The sequence below is a fragment of the Colobus angolensis genome, unplaced genomic scaffold, assembly GCF_000951035.1.
Source record: "Colobus angolensis palliatus isolate OR3802 unplaced genomic scaffold, Cang.pa_1.0 Scaffold179, whole genome shotgun sequence".
Classification (NCBI taxonomy): Eukaryota; Metazoa; Chordata; class Mammalia; order Primates; family Cercopithecidae; genus Colobus; species Colobus angolensis.
The window spans coordinates 568,859-576,478 of NW_012114921.1; positions in this window are offsets into that span (position 1 = coordinate 568,859).

The following is a 7,620-nucleotide window of genomic DNA, read 5'->3' on the forward strand; positions in this document are numbered from 1 at the left end:
AATAAATAAATAAACAAGATTCATTTTAAAAAGTAGATCCGAAACTTAAACCCAGATATTTTCTCTCCAGATCTTATTTTCCTTTGGCATAAACCAAACCCAATATATCTCAAGAGATACAGAAAGGCAGAGACATACTTTAGAGTTTAATGTTGATTATACATTTGTCTTTTGGCTTGGCATTTAGTATCTTTAGCAATTCTAGCCCAGTTAGCATTGTCTCCCACTATTTTCCTATGAACATAAACACAAACACAAGCATAGGAGTACTTATTAATTACTGAAAAAGCCATCCATATTCATTTGAAAAACTAACATTTTTGACTAAGCATGTGATAGATGTAAGTAAGTGATATATGAAAAGATTCCCCTTGTAAAAATTTTTTAAAAATCCTATCTAAGGACAAATATCATTTCTAAGTCTCCGTGTGGCCTATATGTCTTATTTATATACTTTGGGAAATTCTTATCTTCCTGAGAGTTGTATTCAAATGTCACATTATCCATGCCTCCTTCCCAATTTCCTTGACTGAAGTGAATTTCTCTTTCTATTGAACCCACTATGATTCATTCACACCTTATTTTATATGGCTTTGCATTCTATTGAAGATGAGACAGCATTGTCTATAAGATTATAAGTTTCTTGAGGATAGGATCTGACTTTATGCATCTCTGTGTTCTCCCCAAATTATTTTCACTTCCCGACACATAATCTGTACTTAATAAATGTTTATTAAGTAAATGAAAGGAGAAATAAAATATAAATTAGTATATGCCTTATTTTCAGAACTACACCGATAGTATAAAAGGAGCAACAGACTAGGAGTTAGTAAATCTTGGTTTTACATTGAAATTATTAATTGTAGCACTATCTGTAATATAAAAGGTCTGTAAAACCTCCAAGTAAGTTAATCAAAACAGGACTAGTTGAATAAACTATAGTAGATCCATTCAGTGGAATACCACACACTGTAAAAAAAGAAAAAAAAAAAAGGAAGGAAGATATATCGTTAAGTGAAAAGAACAAGTTAGAGGAAAGTATGTATAATGAAAATATGACTGTGTTAACGAATCATAGGCCTGAACCCAAACAAAACAAAACAATGATGATTAACTCTAGGAGGTAGGGAGAAAATTGTGGAGGGAACTGTGGTAGAAGTTAGCCCTTCCTGAATATATCTTGTGGCATAGTTTTGACTTTGAAACCATGTAAACTATAGAAAAATTATAAAACAAAACTAAAGATTTATAAAATAATTTTCATAAAAAGCAAAGTAAAACAAGTGAATCTGATTGTGCATTGAAGGGGTGGCATAATCAGAGATAATTTTTTTTTTTTTTATGGAGTCTTGCTTTGTCGCCCAGGCTGGAGTACAGTGGCACAATCGCAGCTCACTGTAGCCTCTGCCTCCCGGGTTCAAGCGATTCTCCTGCCTCAGCCTCCCAAGTAGCTGGGACTACAGGTGTGCGCTGCCACTCCCAGCTAATTTTTTATTTTTTTAGTAGAGACAGGGTTTCATTATGTTGGCCAGGCAGGTCTTGAACTCCTGACCTCATGATCCACCTGCCTCAGCCTCCCAAAGTGCTAGGGTTACACGCGTGAGCCACCATGCCCAGCCAACCAGAGATAGTTTTTTAAAGGGAATTTGAAACATAGTAATTGGACTGTTCATCCCTATTGGAATGGGTTTTGAAGACAAAAAATGGGAATGACAAAGATAAAGGAATTAAACTGTTTGTAGTAGTTGTGTTGTTTGTAAGAATATTGGCATTGTTATTCCAAAACTATTGCACATATTGTAGCATATATAAAAAACAGCATAAAAAAGAACATGAATCTGATCAAGCCTCTACATCTATTTCTCATTTACAGGAAACACAAAGACCATAGAAACATGTTAAGTGGCATCATAGAGACAGATGCAACCAACCAAGTCCAGAATGTGGGAAGGTTGACAAGACAAAGATGCAGTTTCTTCAACAAACAAATCACAAAGAAAACAAAACAGTGTGTGTATGTGGCTATAGATTAAAAGAAATTTAAGAGACATATCAAACAAATTCTTTGTCATTTCATCCATTAAGGGGTAAATTCTTATTTCCCTTCCTTTGAATCTGAGCTGGCCTAAATGACTTGCCTGACTAATAGAAAGTCGTGAAAGTGACATTCTGGGGATTCTTGGGCTAGGTATAAGAAGCCTGGCAGGTGCCACATGGGCCTCTTGCAGCACTGCTTCTGGGATTCCTGAGGCTCCACATAAGAAGTCTGAGTACCCTTAGACCAACATACTGGAGAGGCCAGTATGTGCAGGCGCAGGTGCAGTCATGTGAATGATGCCATGTTGAATCCTCCAGGCCAGCTATTGTCAACGTCACATGAACCAGGAGGATCACCTAGCCAGCTCTTGCTCAAATTACTTACCCACATTATTGTGAGATATAATAAAATGGTTGTTGATTTAAGTCACTAAGTTTTGGAGTAATTTGTTATATAACTATAGATAACCAGAATAACATCTAATATTTTAAGACATAAATTAAAATCCAGTGTTAGTAGAATCTGGTTTGCAGGGGAAAACGATAAGAAACAAAACAAGAGACATTTTTGAGGGTGCACAGTTTGTAAGGTAACACTGTATTGTGATAATAATGATACTTTATAAATCGTGCGGTAAAATTTAGGAATTAATTTGCTTTATTTGAGATTTTAAAAATAATGAATGACAGGAAATTGGTTTGGGAAGAGAGAGAAAAACAGATGCATAATTATTTCTTTCATCATGAATGTGCATTCCTGACATCTCTGAGGGCTAAGATTGTCCTGCAGGGAATATGATTAAAGTTACAAAAGAGGAAAACAAAATAAATAAGTCAGCTTTTGATCCTGCTGCTATATTTACCCACAAGAAAGGAGGCAGCTCTCAGGTGGGCTTTTGTCTAAGTAATGTCCTGAAATCCAAGTGTAAAAGAACAATATGAAATCTCAATTCTCCCAAACGGTTTGGGGCGAGTTCAGCCCTTGAGCCCCTGGGGGACTTGGTTCCCAAGGAGACTAATCCCACTTGCACAGCATTAAGCGTCACTGGGGTGAAAGAGCTCTAGTTTGGAGTTCTGCAGAGAGCCCCTACTGCAGTCTGGAGCCGGGTCCCTCTGCTCTGTAGGAAGTGAAATGTATTGATGCCAAAGCCACTCAAATGGATGTGCTCACTCAGGGAGTAGGAGGAGGGACTGATAGACTTGGCAAGAGCTGGCCACTAACTTTACTGAAACCAATTTTATTACAGATAGAGCTCTTCCCCAAAGGAAAGGAGATCAAGGGAAAAAGCAGCCAAGGCCCTGAGGCTGGGTCTATATGTACAATTTCACTGGACAGTGGAAGCTTTAAGGATTTATTTTGGTCTCAGGTATAGAATTACTTCAAGCAGAAGCTGCTCTTTGTCGCCTTATTGCCTAAATTCTTCCATAAACACCACTGATTTCATTTAGCCATGCCTCTGCCCAGGCTGTTCTCTCTGCCAGAGATATTGTGTGTTTGCTTTAGTCAGATATATCATTTAAGTCTTAGCTCAAATGCTACATGTCTATGCAGGCTTCTCCAACTCCTGTGGGCACACTTGAGGGTCCTTTTACTTCCATTGAGACATGTATCACATTATATTACAATGGTTTGTTTGCATGTTTGTCTTTCCACCCAAAGGGTGGAAATCATGGCTTCTTATCTCTGTATCCCCAGTATTAGCATAGTGCTGAGCACATTGTGGGTGTCAATATCTTTCTGTTGGAAAAAAATCAGTGACTGGATGGATATTTATTTGTAAGGATCAATTTTGTGAATCAGGTTATAGAACTTCTAAGCCATGAATTTCTTATATTTGTATATAGAGCTCCATGGTTTACAAAAGCTTTAATTTCCCTTATCTTATTGATTTTTAACAACAGCCCTATAAAATAGGATTACATTATTATTCCCCATTTATAGATGGGAACATCGAGGTCCTGAAGGTTAAGTGACTTTTCCATAGGCAGTCAGATAATAAAGGCAGGACTGGACTCCAGTATCAGTCTCCGGCTCCAGTTTTAGCACGCTCTCTCCTATATTTCATTGTCTTTTTGTAAGTTTCTACAACCCCCAAGTATAGCTGCTCTCCTGCATTTGAAAATAGTCACTCACTTTGCTGAGGGAAAGGACAAATGATGCTGGTTTCATAGGGTAATGTGTTGGTAAGGAATGGGTGGGGCCTAAGGAACCAAGAACATGGACATTTGTTGAACTGCTATTTTGGGTCAGGTGCTTTTATATATACTGTCTCACAACAACCTTGAGGAGTTGAGATTATCTCCTATTGTGCAGATGAGAAAAGTAAGATTCAGAGGCATTACTTGCCTGTTACGTCATGTAATTCTCACCCTGAGAACAATTATGACCATTCCCTTTTTTCAGATAAGGAGCTTGAGACTTTGGAAGATGAACTGACTTGTCTAAGCAGTTCAATAGCAATAGGCAGGGCCAGAATTTGACCCTGGCTTCATTTAACTTCAAATCAACTTTGATGTGCAGAACTCCAATGGAAACGAAGAAAGACTTTTACATATGAACCTTTTCATATTCCATTTATTTTGAATATGATTTTAGGATTTAGATAACTCTGATGATTAAGAGTTTTTTCAGGCTAAGATATCAATTAAATGTAGAGTACTGTGCAATTGGTGTACAAGGACTTGTAAGACAGTTGCTCAGTTGACATAAGGTGAAAAAACAACAACAACAACAATAACAACAACAAAAAACCAGTTAGTGCTGTTGGCTGCCAGACCTAGAAGCCTATGGAATGGCCCTGTTGGAAAGGGGAAGGGCAGTGCTGATATCCACATCTGGAGGGTAAGAAGCACAAATCAGTGACAGGTCTGCACAATTTTCTGAATGCAAATGCCACCAAGAGTAAAACAGACAGTTCAGTCATGGAGGACAAAATGTTGTGTGTAACTCAAATGAAAAGTCCATGATAATTGAGCCACCTCGAATTTAAAATAAAAAGTTTGGCTCAGCTATGTAGGTTTGGGAAGTGGCTACTTCATCTTCTAAATGAAAAATGTTCATCTGGCCTTTTTTCTTTTTTTTTTTTAAATTATACTTTAAGTTCTGGGGTACATGTGCACAACATGCAGGTTTGTTACATATGTATACATGTGCCATGTTGGTGTGCTGCACCCATTAACTGGTCATTTACATTAGGTATATCTCCTAATGCTACCCCTCCCCCTCCTCACCCCACGACAGGCCCCGGTGTTTGATGTTCCCCACCCTGTGTCCAAGTGTTCTCATTGTTCAATTCCACCTATGAGTGAGAACATGCGGTGTTTGGTTTTCTGTCCTTGCGATAGTTTGCTTAGAATGATGGTTTCCAGCTTCATCCATGTCCCTACAAAGGACATGAACTCATCCTTTTTATATGGCTGCAGAGTATTCCATGATGCATATGTGCCACATTTTCTTAATCCAGTCTATCACTGATGGACATTTGGTTTGGTTCCAAGTCTTTGCTATTGTGAATAGTGTCACAATAAACATATGTGTGCATGTATCTTTATAGCAGCATGATCTATAATCCTTTGGGTATATACCCAGTAATGGGATGGATGGGTCAAATGGTATTTCTAGTTCTAGATCCTTGAGGAATCGCCACAACTGTCTTCCACAATGATTGAACTAGTTTACAGTCCCACCAACAGTGTAAAAATGCTCCTATTTCTCCACATCCTCTCCAGCACCCGTTGTTTCCTGACTTTTTAATGATCGCCATTCTAACTGGTGTGAGATGGTATCTCACTGTGGTTTTGATTTGCATTTCTCTGATGGCCCATCTGGCCTTTTTTCTTTGGTAAGGCTGTGCCCTCATGGTGTTCAAAAATGGTTTCACTACATCTACAAAAAGAGGCTTAATGAAAAGAGTTTTGAAAGAGATGGTCGATTTCTCTCCTACACAAGCTCCGCATCTAAACTAGAGTAACTTATTTAGAGAACACTGTATCACGCACACAGTGTTTTCATATACACAGCCCCCAACTTATGATGGTTCAACTTTATGATTTTCCAACTTTACAAAGGATTGATCAGTGTATTACATGCATTTCAGCCTACAATATTTTCAACTTATGATGGGTTTATCAGGATGTTGCTCCATCATAAATCAAGAAGCATCTGTGATCTCACTTAATGCTCATGTACACCCTATGATCCAGAAGACACATAAGGGAATATAGTCACCTTTTTGTGTTTCAGAGAAGTAAGGGTGAATACTCATCCAGGCTATGGAATAATGTATCATTTAAACATCACAGTTGCCCTGTGGGGAGGGCAACTTTACCTGCTTTTAATATGAGTAAGCTAAACATAGAGTACGCTGGTTTGTCTAAAGCCATGAACTCAGCACAGCAAGGATTTCAACCTAAGTCAAGAGGTTATTGAGTGGTGGCTAAGACCAGAACCCAGGCCTTTTCTGAATTTCTTATGAAAATGACCTTATTGCTCATTTTCTCTATCTATCCCAAGAGGATTGCCCAGGTGAAATTAGTTTTAAGTGAACATCAAGATGATTCTCGAAATGGAAAGAAAATTCCAGGATAACCTAAATGGTATGACAGGTAGGGGAGAGGTTCCAATCCGTCTTTTGTTCTAACATGCTAAGAGTTTTATACACACACGGTGTTCTCAAGCAACAGGGGACTTAGCCAGATTGACTCCTTTCTCCATTGCCTCCTGCTATGTATTAATAAAAGATGGGCCACTGCTGGCCTCAATTTACTGTTAGCCAATTGTTACTCGTAAAAATCAAGTGGCAAACAGTCAAGAAGAAAGAGCACTGGGCTTGAGAATCCTGGGAAAACTCAGGTTAGAACCTTAGGATTAGGTCTAGAGCTTTAAGAAATACTCATTTTCCTCCCCCATCTTATAGATGAGAAAGGCAAGGGCAAGAGAGGACGCAAGCATTGTCAAGGTCTTAGGAATGGCTTTGGAGTCAGACTGGGCTAGATCTGACCTTGGCCAACTCACTGAACCTCCCTGAGGCGCAGTGTCCACATTTGTTGAATGGTGATAACATGTAATTCACAGGGCTGTTGTTCAAGGATTAAATGAGATAATAGATGGACAGCGCCTGGCAGAAGCAAACGCCCAGAAGCTGGTGGGTGTTGTTATACAGCTGGACTGAAACTCCACGTCTCTAGACTCCTGCCTTCTTGCCTCAGGAAAGGCACCACTGCAAGTAACTGCAGAAGCATATCAAGCCCTGCAGCGGCCTCACGGGCATGAACTGGAGTTTGAGGACCAGCCATCTCTTCCTAACCCCTTGCGGTTGGAGGAGTCAAAAGAAACGCCGCGGAGCAAAGGGAAACGAAGGGGTTAAGGCGTTGAGCTTGAGAAAGCTCAGAAAACTAAAGCGACCCCCCGCCCCTCCAAGCCAGGCTAAGTAAGCCCCTCCCCTGCACCACCGGGGCGGTCGCCGCGCGCTCCCTCCCTCCGCCCCTTGCTTACAAGACCTAATGAGCTCCCCTGGGAGGCCGCGCAGCGATACAGGCCTGGAGCTGGTAGGCTGCGCCGCGCGCGCCGCGCCGGGGCGGGAG